The sequence below is a fragment of the Puntigrus tetrazona genome, chromosome 12, assembly GCF_018831695.1.
Source record: "Puntigrus tetrazona isolate hp1 chromosome 12, ASM1883169v1, whole genome shotgun sequence".
Taxonomy (NCBI): domain Eukaryota; kingdom Metazoa; phylum Chordata; class Actinopteri; order Cypriniformes; family Cyprinidae; genus Puntigrus; species Puntigrus tetrazona.
This window is the reverse complement of record NC_056710.1, coordinates 4,498,031-4,513,725: the sequence shown is the minus strand read 5'-3', so window position 1 is coordinate 4,513,725 and position 15,695 is coordinate 4,498,031.

The following is a 15,695-nucleotide window of genomic DNA, read 5'->3' as shown; positions in this document are numbered from 1 at the left end:
TGAAAGCAAGCAAACTCATTTTTAAATCACTAACCTTTCAGGTGACTTTCAGTGCATGTGTGGTGTAAAATCACTCATAATTTCACATTGACATATAAGATGTTTCCACAGATACACCCCATTTGCCCATAAACACATTAGATTCAATACAAAGAACTGAAAAGGAAGTGATGGATGACAAAGTGGTTTGAATCAGTTACACTGTGAATCAGATCACCTAAGCAGGCTACTGCAAGCATAGATTTTATGTTTCATGGGATTTTTTTTAACTATTCTAGTGAATCATTTGTGGGAACAAGATTTAATAGGAGGAGACGTGAAGACTTTAAAATGCGTTTCCAGTGTACAGTTGTAGAGTGTACATTCTGACCTCCAGTGAATTAAAATGTCGTGTTCTATCAGCATGCTTCGAGGAGAATAGATGGCTTGTTTTGTCATACAATCTGTTGGTGTCACAATTGGCTGATTTCTTCTTGCGTTTTGTAAACCTGCGTGTGGTATGAGGGTCTCTTAGAGCATCAGGGCTGAATAGCCCATAGGTAGCTTGGTAATAGGGTTGTTGTAAAAACCTAAATATTTATTTTTCAGTGCAGTTGAAATTTTATGCTGCTCCTTTATTAAATTACTTGAAGTATGAATTTTAACAATTAAATGAAAACAGAGGCATGTCATTCCATTAAGCTTCAATATCTTTCGATTTTAGGACTATATCCTGTTCCTCCCTCAAATTTGCCTCATATACCGTTTTCTTTTCTTCAAAAGGGTCATATGATGCGATATCTATCATGTTTTCCTTTCTCTTTGGATAGTTACAAGCTGTTAGTGCATAGATAAGATCCCTAAAGTTGCAAAGATAAAGAGAGATATTCTTTAGAAAAGTTATGATTTGTCCACACCTCCTAAAATGGCTTGTTTAAACACGTCACTATGTGGGTTTATTATCATGTTTATTTAAAGAAACCAGGCGTCAGGAGTGCTTCATTAACATGCAGAGAATCCTATGCTGGCTGGCTATAAAGTGGGGCGAAAAGACACTACTATGGCATTACAATCAGTAATAATGTCCCCACTGGATGCAACAAATTACTCATTTGCTTTTATTCTTTTTGTGTCTTAGTTTCAGGACGAGGCATCACATTATGGTAAGGGGCAAAACATTTTCAGTGCACATCATTGGCTCTACTTCAGTTTTGTAACTCTAAGAGAATACTTTTTACACATAGACATATATAGACACCCCATTGGACCGCTCCAGGCAGTTAGATGTGGCTGACATGTTGGAACTGTGAACTTGACTTCATTCACCATACTGTTCACACAGAGGCATTGAGCCCAGGAATATGGGATAATTCCAGTTGTATTGCTGTCTATGGAGGCTCAGGTGGTTCTCTGATTTCATCAGAAATATCTTAATTTGTGTTCCGAAGATGACATGAGGGTGAGTAATTAATGACAGAATTTTCATTTTTGGGTGAACTAGAGTTCCCAATTTTGTATGGTTAGGCCATTCCTGTCTATACTTTCCTAGTGTTTAAACTTCTCTGTACACTCCAAGCATGCCTGTCAAAATTGTATAATATTAGACCATATTTTAAGGTTTTTTTTTCTGTAATTGGTGGCTAATGCTAGTTCTTACCACAAGCTTACTGCCAAACCTGACAGCCAGAACACTCGATGAAAAAACTCTATCATCTTGTATCGAGCAGACAGTTTTATAGTCAACGTTCTCCAAGCTAATTCGTATCTCATACTCTACTGTACAACCTGTTGATGCAATAAATGCTCACTAATGCATAACACATTAATGGCAACATGTAAAGAGGGCACTGATGATTATACAATTATGGTGTCTTTGTTCACTAAAGCAGAACCTCAAATTAAAAATTCTATGGCTACTTAATAGTGTTCTCAACTCTTGATCTACAATAGTGGCAATAACTACTGCAATAGTTATGGTACACTAGCTATGTCCTTGTTGTGTGCCAAAGCTCAGCCTCAGTAACACTTAATTATGGCTATGGGAAGTCTCCTTGGTAATATGGATAATACATACTCTGTAGGAGAGAGAAGCGGAAATGTGCTTTGATCAGTCACATTTTCCTTTGGGGATCTTCACAGCAAACAATTATGATTACTTTTAAGCGAATCATTTGAAGCAAATTGGTTTTCAGTTATTTATATTGCTTATCCATTTTCAAAAATGACTGCATATTAAACTTTAGGAACATATTATATCTAACTGTTGATGGAGTGTTTAATATACACATTTAGATGAAATACTAATTTTCTTTTATTGAAAAAATGTAAATGCTAAGAAATTGTACTTATAAATGAACCAAATGGTTGTTATACTGAGTTTTCTTCCTTGTTGAATTAAGTTACACTATGCAATATTTTGATATAGAGAGTTTGTTGATCCATTTAAAGCCTCTCAGGAAATTTGTATTCAGCTCTGAACGCTTGAAAATGTAGCCATGCCGATAAAGATCAACATCAGAAATAGCCAGTCTTCATCAGATGTCTGTCATCCTAAAGATAGCAATCCCAAAGATGACTGGAGGAGCAGAGACCACACAAATGGTTCTGGGAACTGTGATCATCATGATGCCCTGGATGCAGAATCGCAAGCTCAAAATGGCTGGAGCTGCTTTGTTTTGAGAGCCATTTGTGAGGTTGATCCCTAAGCAGTTCCAAACAATCAATTAGGAGATTCCTGATAAATCCGGTCTGTAATTACCCAAAACAGATCCTATAAAGGTCTATTAGATCCTTAAATTTGAGAAATGGTACTGCTCTAAATATCGATGTACAGAGAATTGAGTCCAGAGGCCCTTGCTTTAGACAGAAACGGGTGTCTAGGGTGAGATCATTGGACAAGATCTATTGATCCTCCAGCTTTTTGCTAAAGGCAATAAGCCATGAATTGGTTATCAGCCACTGAGCTCTCAATATGGCACGCAAGATGTTTTCACTTGTGACTGAAGGAATGTTAGCTTTGCAATTAGCTGTCCAGAAATCCATAAAAGAGACAATAAATATTTTATGTAGATAGTTAAAGCTACCGAATCTTTAGAAATAATTTGTTTTAGAATCACTGAAATCTGTCTGGGGAATAGCTCGGATATAATAATGGCTGAAGACCGTATTTGATTTTGGAAAATATGATTGAAATGAACCCCAAGGAATATTTTGAACCACGAAATAAAGAGATATCAATGACAGTGAGGTTGGTGAATGATGAGTCCTGGTTTATTGGCACTGTCAGGCATATAATTTGTATTTGTTTATCCTCTGGCTCCACGCCATAGCTGCATATTGCCATCAAAATCGGCATTTCCATGTTTAAATCTCTCATGCCATTAATCATCCTTCCCAAGACACAGATTTTCCCACTTTTCACCTTTTGTGCCGTATCATCGCCACCAAACTCATTTAGACGTGCCATATCTTTCCCTCCAAGGGACCTGCGGCAGAGCGTGTAAGCAGGCCTCGGCATCACGTTGCACATACAGTGCCTCGAGCAGTTGAGGCGGAAAATAATTCATGTGGAAATTCACCCTTTCATATGCCAGCACACGGCTCTCTTATGCCTGCCAACGATGAAATAAAGATGAGTGGGGTTGAGATAATGAAGCCCTCTGTTACAGCCTCTACAGACTGATTGATGTCTGGTTCATGTCAGGAACAGGAGCACGATGAAGGGGTCCACAGGACCAAGGATGCAGTGGCTGTGGTAGTTGTTTGTGCTTATGTGTTTTATGTGCGAAACATGCCTCTAGGACAGAGTCAATAAATGTGGCCAGTATGTTCAGACATCTGTTGCTAAGACATCTGATGTGTACCTGCAAGTCTTATGCAGTTTTAATGTTCTATAACACTTGTGTGATGTTTCTTTTCCAAAGGATCTAAAATCAGCTATTAATCGTGACAATGTTTTGTAATGGTTTTTATTAGGGATCCAAGTGTCAAAAAATAGAATGCTACAATCTCTCATAATAGCAATTCTCTCAAAAAATGTTTGAAGGTTCATGTCATGCAGTTTGGTTAATTGTCTTAACGAAAAAGTATATGTTAGTTGTATTATGACTAGCCTATATATATATATATATATATATATATATATATATATATATATATTCTGACCTAAATTAACTACTGCCAATGATCAAAAAACATTATTTAACATTTACCTTGAAAATCATATTTTATTTCAGTAACAACACTAATATGTAAATAAATATATTCTGTTATTGTCACGGGTGTGATAGGCACGAGAGCAGACAAAGACTATAAATGAAAGTAAAGTATTTAATCCACATTCGGGGATGAAAGTAAACGATATACATACAGGCAGGCAGATATACGGAACAAAATCACACGCAACTATGGACGAGATCGGACAAACGGAACTGAAAACACAGGACTTAAATACACCGGGTTAAATGACTAAATTAACTACACAGCTGATGACAATGACAATTAACGAACTAAAGGCAGGGCACACAGAGCACATGGCACACGACAAAAACAAACAAAGAGTCCAGAGACGTGACAGTTATATATCTTGATAACATATTTATAGTTTACTAATGATACTATTCCCTATTGCCAGTGAAATATTTTCTGGGAGGAAAACAATCCTTTTATGTTCTGTCTACAGAACACAATGGTTTATAGTTTGTTGTTTATAGTTGCTCTACTGCTGAGTCACTTAGCTTTCAAATTGATAGCTGAACGAAGCATTTACTGGTCATGCGTTTCACTCCCTGCACACTAAATTATCAGTTCTGCCTGCATGGCTTTGTATGATGACAGACAGCTTAGTCATAACAGCAGAGACCATGTTTTCCATTAACATAAGAGCCATCTTCATCATGGCGAGATGTCAATGCTTGCAAGGTTATTGTGGATGATTATATGGATACATGGATTAATGATCAGCAGGATGTTTTATATTTCTTTCACAAGAAATAATTGCAGTTCTTGCTATTTTGTTTTCTGTTTATTACATTTTTAACTCATAAATATCTATGCCAGATTTCCTTCATACTGTCCCCCCAGAAGATATATATATATACACACAAAATGGGCAATCCTTTTGGTGTGTTTTTTTTTGTTTTGTTTTTAAGTAAAAATGGCTGTGAACTCTTCTCGCTTTGGATTTCTCTCACTAGAGGAACACTGGGTTTGACAGACAGCATGATCAAAAGCTATATCGTGTCAAGCTGACAGTCCGATCGTAATTTATTTAATGGAGATGATGGCTCTCAGGCAGAGCACAATGAACGACACCAGCTGAGACTTTTTAATTAGCCAGCGCTTACATACTGATTATTACCTGCTTTGCCATTTAGAATTGTGTATATCACACTTTCTCCTTGACTTCCTCCCATAATTCAACTAATTTAGCAGTCAGGGCAAGATTTAATTTCAATATCTGCAAAAATAAATCGCCAGGAATTACACATTATACCAAGGAGGAAAATATTCTCAACGATTCACAGAAAGCCCCCAATTTCATTAGAATTTTATCATGTTTCCTGAAGTGAGAAGTTCCCTGGGAAAAAAGAGCGCTCAGGTGACACACCTGTAATAGGGGAAATTAAAGGCTCCGTCATCTTGAACAGTGTCATTTTCTTTTCTTTGACGCGCTCTCTATCTGCCGCTGATGCCCTCGGGGATGGTGAGATTTTAGAGGCAGGGATGAGAGGTAATGATGCGGTGACCCTCTACCGATCACATCTCGCTCTTAAGAGCCGGTGAAATATCCTGGCATGGTGCGGTAGACAGCTAATGGGCTTCACACCTGCAACTGTCTGTCTTTCAGACGGGAAAATAAACAAAAGCTCAGTTTGTTGGGCTTGTAATAAAGAAGCAGTACCTGTCTTTTACTCTAAGGGTGACAGAACAGAGATACGAAAGCACGAACAATGGCCTAAAGCATCTTCTATTCAAAGTAAATCTCTGATGAAGATATCTCAATAATAGTGTTGAGAAAGTGATTTGCTTTTCTGCTACATGGAATTAAAATGCTTTGTTTAATACAAGAGTCTTTATTTAGCTAAATTAATTAATCCATTATCTCAATTCCAATACATTATTGAAAATTTAATTGCATTTCAGTGCCTTTTTTCTTCCTTTTTTCACTTGAGAATATTTAGTTGTCTTTGGAGATATCTTCCACCTCAGCGCTCCTCTCTCTCACTTCATAGGCAGTGTCTGTCCTGTGTTTTCCTGTCGCTGTGTTTCCTGAGCCAGCTCTCTGGAGATGGCAGTTCTTCCCAAAGGTCGATGCATTGCAATCCACATTACAGTCAGAGGTTGATGTGTTAAATGTATTATTTTGATAGTTTGTTTTTGTATTTCTGTTGGTATTGATTTGCTCTCGGCCTTCCAAAAGTTATGACAACTTCTATAGATTGTCCACGCTTTTAATCAAACCAAAGTATTGTACCGGATCAAATTTATAAATAACACAAAATATGCTGCTGACACACTTTGTAGAAGAAAACAAAAAACAACGCTTTCATAAAAAAAACTCAAAGAAAGAGAAAGAGAGAGAGAGAGAGCAGAGAGGCTTCTAAAGGCAGAATTCAAATCTCCTGTGAGTCAGCAGGTAAATCATCATATATCAAATTCATATAATTAATTCTTCCTATAAAATATATTTCCTATTATAATCACTTGTCTTAGTTACTAGTAATCTAACGCATTTATAATATATCCAAATAATATAACAACAAATGTAATATAAATGTTAATATTAAAATAAATGTATGTTACTTAAACTGCGACTGAAGATGTGAAGCGGCTCAGAGAGTAGAAGAACCTACTCTAGCAACACATCTACAATAAAGTTTGAAATCATTACAGTGCTGTCTTTCACTTTTAATTGTACCAATCAAAAGGTTTGAAAAGTAAGTTTTATGTTTTATTGAAGAAGTCCCTTTTGCTCAACAAGTCACATTTATTTAATCCAAAGCACTGCAAAAACAGTAGTGTTCTGAAATATGTATAACTATTTAATTCTATGTAATATTTTACATAGAATGTATTTTAAAATGTAATTTACCCAATGCTGAATTTTTAGGATGACTACTATAGTCACACAATCCTTCAAAAAAAGAGCAACAAATCAGAACATTAGAATGATTTCTGAAGAATCATGTCAGATTTAGATTACTAGAATTCATTACTAGAATTTATTATGATACTACTGGAATTTAATTTTTCAGTCCATCTGAATGGGTGCTCAGTGTAGCTGTATTTGACGTACCACGGGTCACTGTCACTTTTTTTCACACACGCAAAGATACAGAGCAAGAGAGTCTTGTGAACGATGTGAACGATATTCTTTGTTGGATTTTCCTGTCAAAATAAAGGAGTACCTTTTCTTCAGCTCTTAAGAACTGCCGGTGTAGTGGGCGGAACTAATGCACGAAAGACAATCTTAGTGGCTGGCGCTCATCTATTATCATACCTGTTTTCTATCTAGCAAATCAATTCGAACTAATGCTGACTACGTAAAATTACGTGTCACATTACAAATTAAAAATGTCACATTAATTTTGCAATATTGAATTTTCCGCCGTATAGAGAAAAGAAACCTTTGAAGAAAATTGTAAAGATTTTTTCCACATCAGTCTTAAAATGTTGATCATATTTTAAAGTACACTCTTTTCTTTTTAAGCTGGAAGTTAACTGCAAAGTGGACAAGACTTCAAGATAATTTGCTCTGTGAGAATAAGAACACCTGAGCAAAAAAACAACAAAAGGCCTCCTACACCGTTATAGCAGCAAAATTTACACATTTCAGAATTTATAAAACTGTAGTTGCTGGCATTGTCATTTAAATTTCTTCATTTAAATATTAATCACACTTGTTTTAGTGAATCATTACACTGTCTCGCATCAAACTGATTTGCACAGAACACCTTGTGTACCGCAGTCAGCTAGAGTACTAAAGCTCCATTGTTTCACTAAACCGTTTCCAGTCATGAATAGCACACTTGATAAATATAAATCACAGAGTGAATGCAAATCCAAACTCTATTGTTGAATGCAGGAGTGTGCACCCTGCATTTGCCAATATAGCTCCTTAAAATGCCATTCAGACTGTGCACACCGTGCCCCCTGATGTTGACATCACTGCTGCCCACCTCGCCAGCTCCCATAATCACAATCATGAGATTAGCGGTGATATTGTCACATTCGCTTAACCTTGTTTTGCACCCATAACCAATCATCTCTTTCTGAATAATTTTTTGGACTGCCTATTATCATGAGCTGGGAGGTTTAGGGATGGAAATCACATGGACATTCAAGGGCACTTTTCCCAAAACCATTAGCGCACCAATCTACAAGTGTACGTGGATGCTAATATGACAAGGTGGTTAACGAATATTAAGCACGTAATGGGCTAATTCAAGTCTGGCAGAGCTTGGGAGAAAGGTGCCATTTGTTTTGCCTGTTTGGGTGTCAGAAAGATTGATTTGGACAGAGTTGTTGCACAGATTATACTCGAATGCTCTTGGAGGAAGGTGCCTATCCATTAATGTTAGATTTCACATTATTTCAAAACTGCGGAGTATCCAGAAAACAAAGACTTGTAATTGTCTATGTGTATGGATTGTCATTCATAATATGCATCCTGTTGATACACATTAAAAACTGTAAGTGTAATACTAAAAAGTGTAATAAAAAGTAAATGTTTCAGGTTGTAGTTATTTCCTCTAATCAATAAACTGCTTTAGATAGGAAATACTTGCAAATACGTGCATGCCTCATTTTAGACTCAAAATATAAGGCTTTATTAACAAAATATCGAAGTAGCTCTTTAATAAATAAACAATGTTTCTGTAAAGTATGAGCAGTATGTAATGCAGGGTGCATGATTGAATGCATAATGTACCGTTGCACCATTGAAGGTGCACAAGTAAAAGAAAACCAATTAAAAACAACAAAATGCCAGACCAACGTCCCCGTTGGCTCAATTAGCTGCCTCTTTTAAAGAATCATCTGAAACTCAGCATCAGGTGTAGACAATAGACCGCACATTGGAGAAATTAAGGAAGAGAGCAACCAATCACAGAAACTTCCCAAAGGGAACAGGGGTTTTCGCAGTCTGAAAACGTTACATCTGTTTGTACTTAAGTATAGCCTTTAAAAATATATTATTTTCATAATTATATTTTTTTAAGTATGCCAAAGTCTCTATTTTCCGCAAGGGATTTATTTGCCTGGTCGATTTTTTATTTTTTTTTTTTTCCTTTAAAATCATGCACCTTAGTCTGTAATAAGTCTGCAATAACACACTTCTCCTCAAGAAGCTGCGGGATTTGAGTTATAATTCATGTTTATAATAGCGGCGCGACATGCTCAGGTTTAATGTTTGTTCAAATCCCTTTAAGCATGGTTTTTGCACCTGTAGTCCTAATGACTATCCATGCATGTATTCGAGACAGACCCAAACACTGATGTCTGGTGTTGAAATGGCCTCAACAGCAGTAGCATGTGTTAATTTAATCCTTTTATACTGCTTGCTGATCCAATTAAAATGATTAAGTGTGCTGTATCCTCTCTGGTCCTACTGTTGCAACACTCACTTCTAGTCAGGTACTGAGGTGCTAATGTCTTCCACCAGCACGGTGTAAATATCATATCCCCGACAAGCAGAAGACAGCTTCACTGCTGATATTAAAATGGCTGCTTCTGAAGTCTTTCCCTGTTAGGTAAACTCCATTTCCTTTTTCTATCTGCGTGCCTCCAAGCTGCACAGATATCTGACTCATTCACTTTATCCCAGCAGTGGGGAAATGTCAGCGCTCAAATAGTAGCTAATTAGATGATGCTGTCTCGTGGCACTGGCCATCTCGCCCTCCATTTGAGAGTATGAGGAAACTAGAAAAATGTGAAGGACTGGGGAAATATAGACCCATTTACTCATCCAAGTGTCATATTTATAACTATAATTCTCTCTGAATGGATGAAAGCCTGTGTGTAATTCGTTGTATGTATTCTATATTTTCTATACACAACAGGTGAGCAATATGAAGAATGATACTTAACACTACTCAGCAGAGTGTTAACAAATGCCCGTTCAAGCCATGTTGGTATAATTGTATTTACGAGGCGAGTGCACATGAATGCCATCACTATGATGTAATTACGCAGTGGGAAACTCGCCAAGTTGAAATGTCTGAGTTGGGGGCATGTCGATTAAGAGATCACTGCAGAAGCAAATTGTAATTGTTCATAATTAACTTTTCACTATGAATGTTGACTGCACGTTTTCTATACTGTAGATAAAGACTGCTTGCAGTCTTGCGACAAAATTAAATTATAATTGTCTTTGGCAGTGTGAGAATGCTTATGGAGCATGCAGTTATTTTATTATGTCCACAATTATTAACATCATAAACTAATTGTTATTTTCACTATTGATATCTAAGACTGTACTGTTTTAGCTCAAAAAATCGGCTTTGTTCAAATTTGATTACTTTACATCTGTGAGAACCTTGGATATGTGAAAGGGTCCATATTTATAAAGCATCCCGTTAAACTTACTACATAATTCAGTGTTTTTTGTTAGTTTGTTTGTTTTCCCATTTTGTTGCATTAAAAAAATAATAATAATATGTTTGTCCAACGCTGAAAAAGAGCCTAAGATAGAACTTTTTAAAATTTTGTTTCCTGGTTATGGAAGCCCATTTCCACCACATAAGGAAAAAAAATCGTACCTTAAAAAGTAAAATGTACTTAAAAACATACTTACGAGATACAACGCTGAAATTATGACTTACTAGATCAAAATGATGAGGTAAAAATTCAAAATTATACTTCATCATAATTTCGGCTTAGGTCAGTCATAATTTTGACTTAGTAAATTATAATTTCGAATTTTTTAACTTATGATGACTCAAGTAAGTGGACATTTTGTCTTTTTAAGGCACTTTTTTTTACGTGGTGAACATGGGCTTCTATAACTGGCTGAATTGAAGTCAAAGGTCAAAACTTTCAAAGGTTTTTCTTTTTTTTTTCCATATCCATCTTCAAGTGCCATCAGAAATCTATTTTCACCGTTTTTTAAAAATCCCAATTCACACTATGATTCTCTCTGGTCCAGCAAATGTGCATGCATGGCAGAAAAAGAGAAAAAAATTCTACCCCTTAGCCCTTTCCCTTTCCCCTAACCCTCTATTTGGCTTGTTCACTTGAAGCGATAGAAGTGTCTCGATTCTCTTTTGGCTGGAAGGCGGGGGGAGGTAGAAAGGCCAGATACCCCTTCAAGCAAAGACTTTTTGGGACCACACTTCAAACGAAGGAGTATGAATTTTCTCAGTATAAACAGGCTACAGCGCCATCATGGCTGCCCGAGCGAACAAAAAGACACATAAATGTAAGCATTACTGACATAATTTTATTTTCTTTTGTTGAAAAATTGATAAGTTGTTAATAAGTTGTGGGACAGCATTGACAAGACTCTTTGTACCTGAATGTGAGAGCTGGATGATCTCTGATGTGTGTGTGTCTTGTCAGTAAGCAGTGCATTAATAGAAAAAGCGATAATAATATAGAACATTAAGGCTCTAATGTATACCAGCAGGTGTGTGTTTTGTAAAACCTAGACAATTTATAAACACATGTGACATTATAGTAGTGGTGTCCCAATTCTTAAAGGAATATTTTTACTCATATCCCTTGACACTCAAGGGATAAGAGGAAGGCCAATAGAATTGAACAGAATTGGGATCTTCTCCATGGTATCAGACTAGCACCTCTAATATTACCCTAGAGTTAAAAATGCTACTTAAACACGCTATACATTTTTTGTGGTAAGCATTACCATTTTGTTGCCTCTACTCTTAAGAACACCCTAGCTAGGAAATGATCCAGTGCCTCTTCATTTATCACTGGTGAGAGAGAAAAAAAAAAGCTTAAACATCCTCATCTATTATCAGAAACAGTGAGTCAACAACTCTTTGTTAATGCCAACTGTCAGTCTCCTCATGGATTTTCTGCTGCAGCTACGATGTTCGTATTACAGTAATTCTTGCTAAACAGGTTCCAAGAAAAACAAAATAACAAAACAAAACAAAAAAACACAATATACACAAATTAACAATTAAATACTTTAAACAGTTTAATTTTATAACATTATATTCACGATTTTATGAACGCTCGTTCAGGGTGAGCATTCAGTGGGTGGTCTATAATGATGGATTGATTTGAACTTTACTATATTCTTTTTAGCAGAAACTGCATCAGGCTATTAAGGTCACATTCCGTCTGATTACCGTCACATCATTTTTTTATTTAATGTCACTCAATAAATTATGTAACTCTGGTCTTTTCAATAAAATAATACCTGAATTTTTGTGACCTAGTCAAGCATATTGGACTAAATTCTGTTTAGATGTTTGATGAACTAGAATGAATGCATTCAAGGTTTTTAAAATAATTTTGAAAATAGCAATGTGCAACGTGTTTATTTGTGTAGAGCTATGCCTGAACATTTTTTTCTCACTCAAACTATGTGACATTCACTATGTATTAAATGAGTCAGCGGTTTCAGGCAGACCATATGTATGAATGTAAAACGTCCCTGACACTCGCATTCTCTTATGCCCCTTGAAAGTTCAAAACCATTATGAGATGTCTTGATAGACATAAGCAAAACATATTTTTCTTCTTTCAGTTGTTCTATTAAATATTGATGTACATACACCACATATTTAAGAGGAAATGATTCAGTCATCCTTTACATATGTTGTTCTAAAACTGTATGACTTAAATTTGTGTGCATTATAAATAATGCACATTGTGCTGAGAAATGCTCTAAATTCGGAGTAATGTAAAGGAGAACAGAAAGCTTGGACGAAAGGTCTACCTGCCTACAACTGTTGGTCAAAAGCTTCCAGCAGTGACAAACGCCTCCATTAGCTCTCCATACTTTCCATCTAAAGCCAATGGTTGATGAGGCACAGCTGACTTCCTTTCTTCAATCAGCTTTTTCTTTTTTTTTTTTTTTTAAAAGCCAAACCATTTCATTGATTATCATGTGAGGAATGAACCAGCAGTATAGAAAGGGACCTTTCAAGACATTAAGACAAGCAGTAAGCTCTTAGACAATAGCTCTAGTTTTTTTTTTTTTAATGGCTGTTATTAAATTGAACTCACATTTGTTGGATTTCAGGATGTGTAGTGATGAGATCTCACCTTTGGCACCCATTGTACTAATAATAACAAGAAGTCAGTATGCCCTTTTATCCAAGTGCCTCACAGTTCAGTCATTCCTGGAGTAATCAAGGGTTAAGAGCCTTAATCAGTATTAATATAATGATGGCTCACATTTGGCCGCTAAACGCAGATTCCTAGTCATTCCAGAATTACTAAGAGCCTGAATCATTATGAATTGAAAGATTCTGGTGAGTATTCCAAATCAGATTAACAATTTGATTGTGACTTTTTTTGGAACTCAAAGAAGAGCCCTCCTTGGAAAAAAAAAACAATAATCAGGTTTCTCAAAAACATTGTTGGCCGAATTCCACCTTTAACAACATAGATTGACAATTTGGCATTTCCTGAAAGCATAATTACAAATTGTATGTTTAAATGATGACTGTGATTTTAAGAAACGGTTGTCATCAGCTAGTTAATTTCTCCAACAATGCTTCATAAAACAATGATTAAGCAGCAAGTCATTACATGGGAAATAGTTTTGTAACTGTATATAGAGTTTTTCAGCCAGTTATGACATGTTGTAAAGGCATGATTTTGCTTTGCCTCTAGAGATACAGTTAAACACATGGGTAGATTCCAAATTGTATACTTTTTGGTTGGGATACCCAGGGTCGTTTGAACTTTAAAGTACATATCCGAATGAAAATAGATTCCGCTAAACTAAACAAAGCGATGCTTTAATACACTGCATAAACAAATAATGATTGTGCCTATATAGTAAACTCTGAGGTAAAGACACGAAACTTCTGCGTTCTTTCCACAGACTGCTCAGTGTAATCTTTTGAACTCATTCACTCTTGACATTAACATGAATTTCATAACAGCCAATATAGACATAAATAGTTTGCATTTTAATATCAAGTAAATAATTGATGTCTCTCTCTTTGTAAGCAATGAAGCATCCCCTCCCCTTGTTTTTCAAATCCCGTGAGCAACATTATTTCTTTCTTTTTTCTTTTTTATTCCATTTCAGTTGCAATCAGACATTGACAGCCTGTTTTGGTGGATATAAATCATCTCTCATGATCAGAACAGTGCTGGTATTTTCTGCAAACTGAGAGTGCTGTTGTGAACAGATTAGATCAGTGTTTTCTCAACCCGGGGGCTCTGTAAATGTCTCAGAGGGGCACAGATGATGTCAAAATATTTCAAATATGATCTGTTTGGCAAAAGAAAGGAATTTGGGAAAAGTACATGTGGTAGTTTTGCTTCATGATGTATTCACGCCTTCCACTGATTTCAGACTGATTTGAACAGTTGATTTGAAAAAATGGACTAAAAACTGTTATCGTACATTTACAGACAAATACAATAAATTCTACTTGCATACAGTAATGATGATGACAATGTTTTAATACATAGGGCTGCACTTGAGACCATCTTTTATGCTTGTGGGCTTGTTAAGATAGATGGTATACATTTAGGCTTAAAGTCTTAAATTATGATAATTATGTACGTATGCCTTTGTGTGTTTTTTGGTTTTAAAGATTAACAGCAAAATGTTCACTATTCAGTATTTTCATTTAGTTATTGCTTGCTTGCTAGGTAAACGACCTTTGTGGAAATTCTTCTAAATAAAACCCTGTTATATGAAAAAAGGCACACGTTATTTGAAGCAGTGGAGGGTATACGCAGGTATAAGGCGTATACCCACTTCTTTATCAGTTGGCTTTGCGTATACCTAAATCCTGATACGAAACATTCATGACAATCATGACAGTCCACCACATGAATAGCTAATTCAATCATATGTGAATAAATCCAAATATTCTCTAAAATCACCTGGTAAAGATGGTCTATAGCGTACCTTTTTTTTACAATCAGAAATTTTTGTGAAGTTTTCAGTGTGAAACTTCTCAGTCAAGATAAACGAATGTGTTTAAACAGTAAGTTCAAAACAGCTAGCTCTAGCACAGAGAAAATCTACTGAAAGTCGCATTGCATCAAGGGAGGCTCTCGCAGCCGGTCTATGTAGGAGAGAAGTTAACATAACTGCACAAATAAAAAGCATCCTGTTGTAAAAAGGCAGTTTTTAACACTAGTTAAGCAACACAAGAGTGTAAATTTTCCTCTGAAAACCAATTTGATTGGAAATTTGACATTGATTTTATGCAAGAGTTCCAACGAGTAGCAAATGTTAAGTGCTCTGCAAATTAGACGCAATATTTTCAGCATTGACCATTTCTGCTTGATTTGGTTAACCTATAAAAACTAGTTCCAAACGACGATCACAGCATAAAGACAGGAGCTTGCTTCATTCTTGAATGAATTAGCCTGCGACTTATCAAATCGTTTGAATAAATAACTCAATAAATCATTAATTTAGAAAGTCTCTTGCTGCCACCTACTGGAGGGTTACTTTCGATGTTTAAAAGTAGCTTAGTATATTTTTTCAAATACTGTAGTTGTGCTACTTTTCGTGAAATTAGATATTATGTTTTTATCAACTTTGG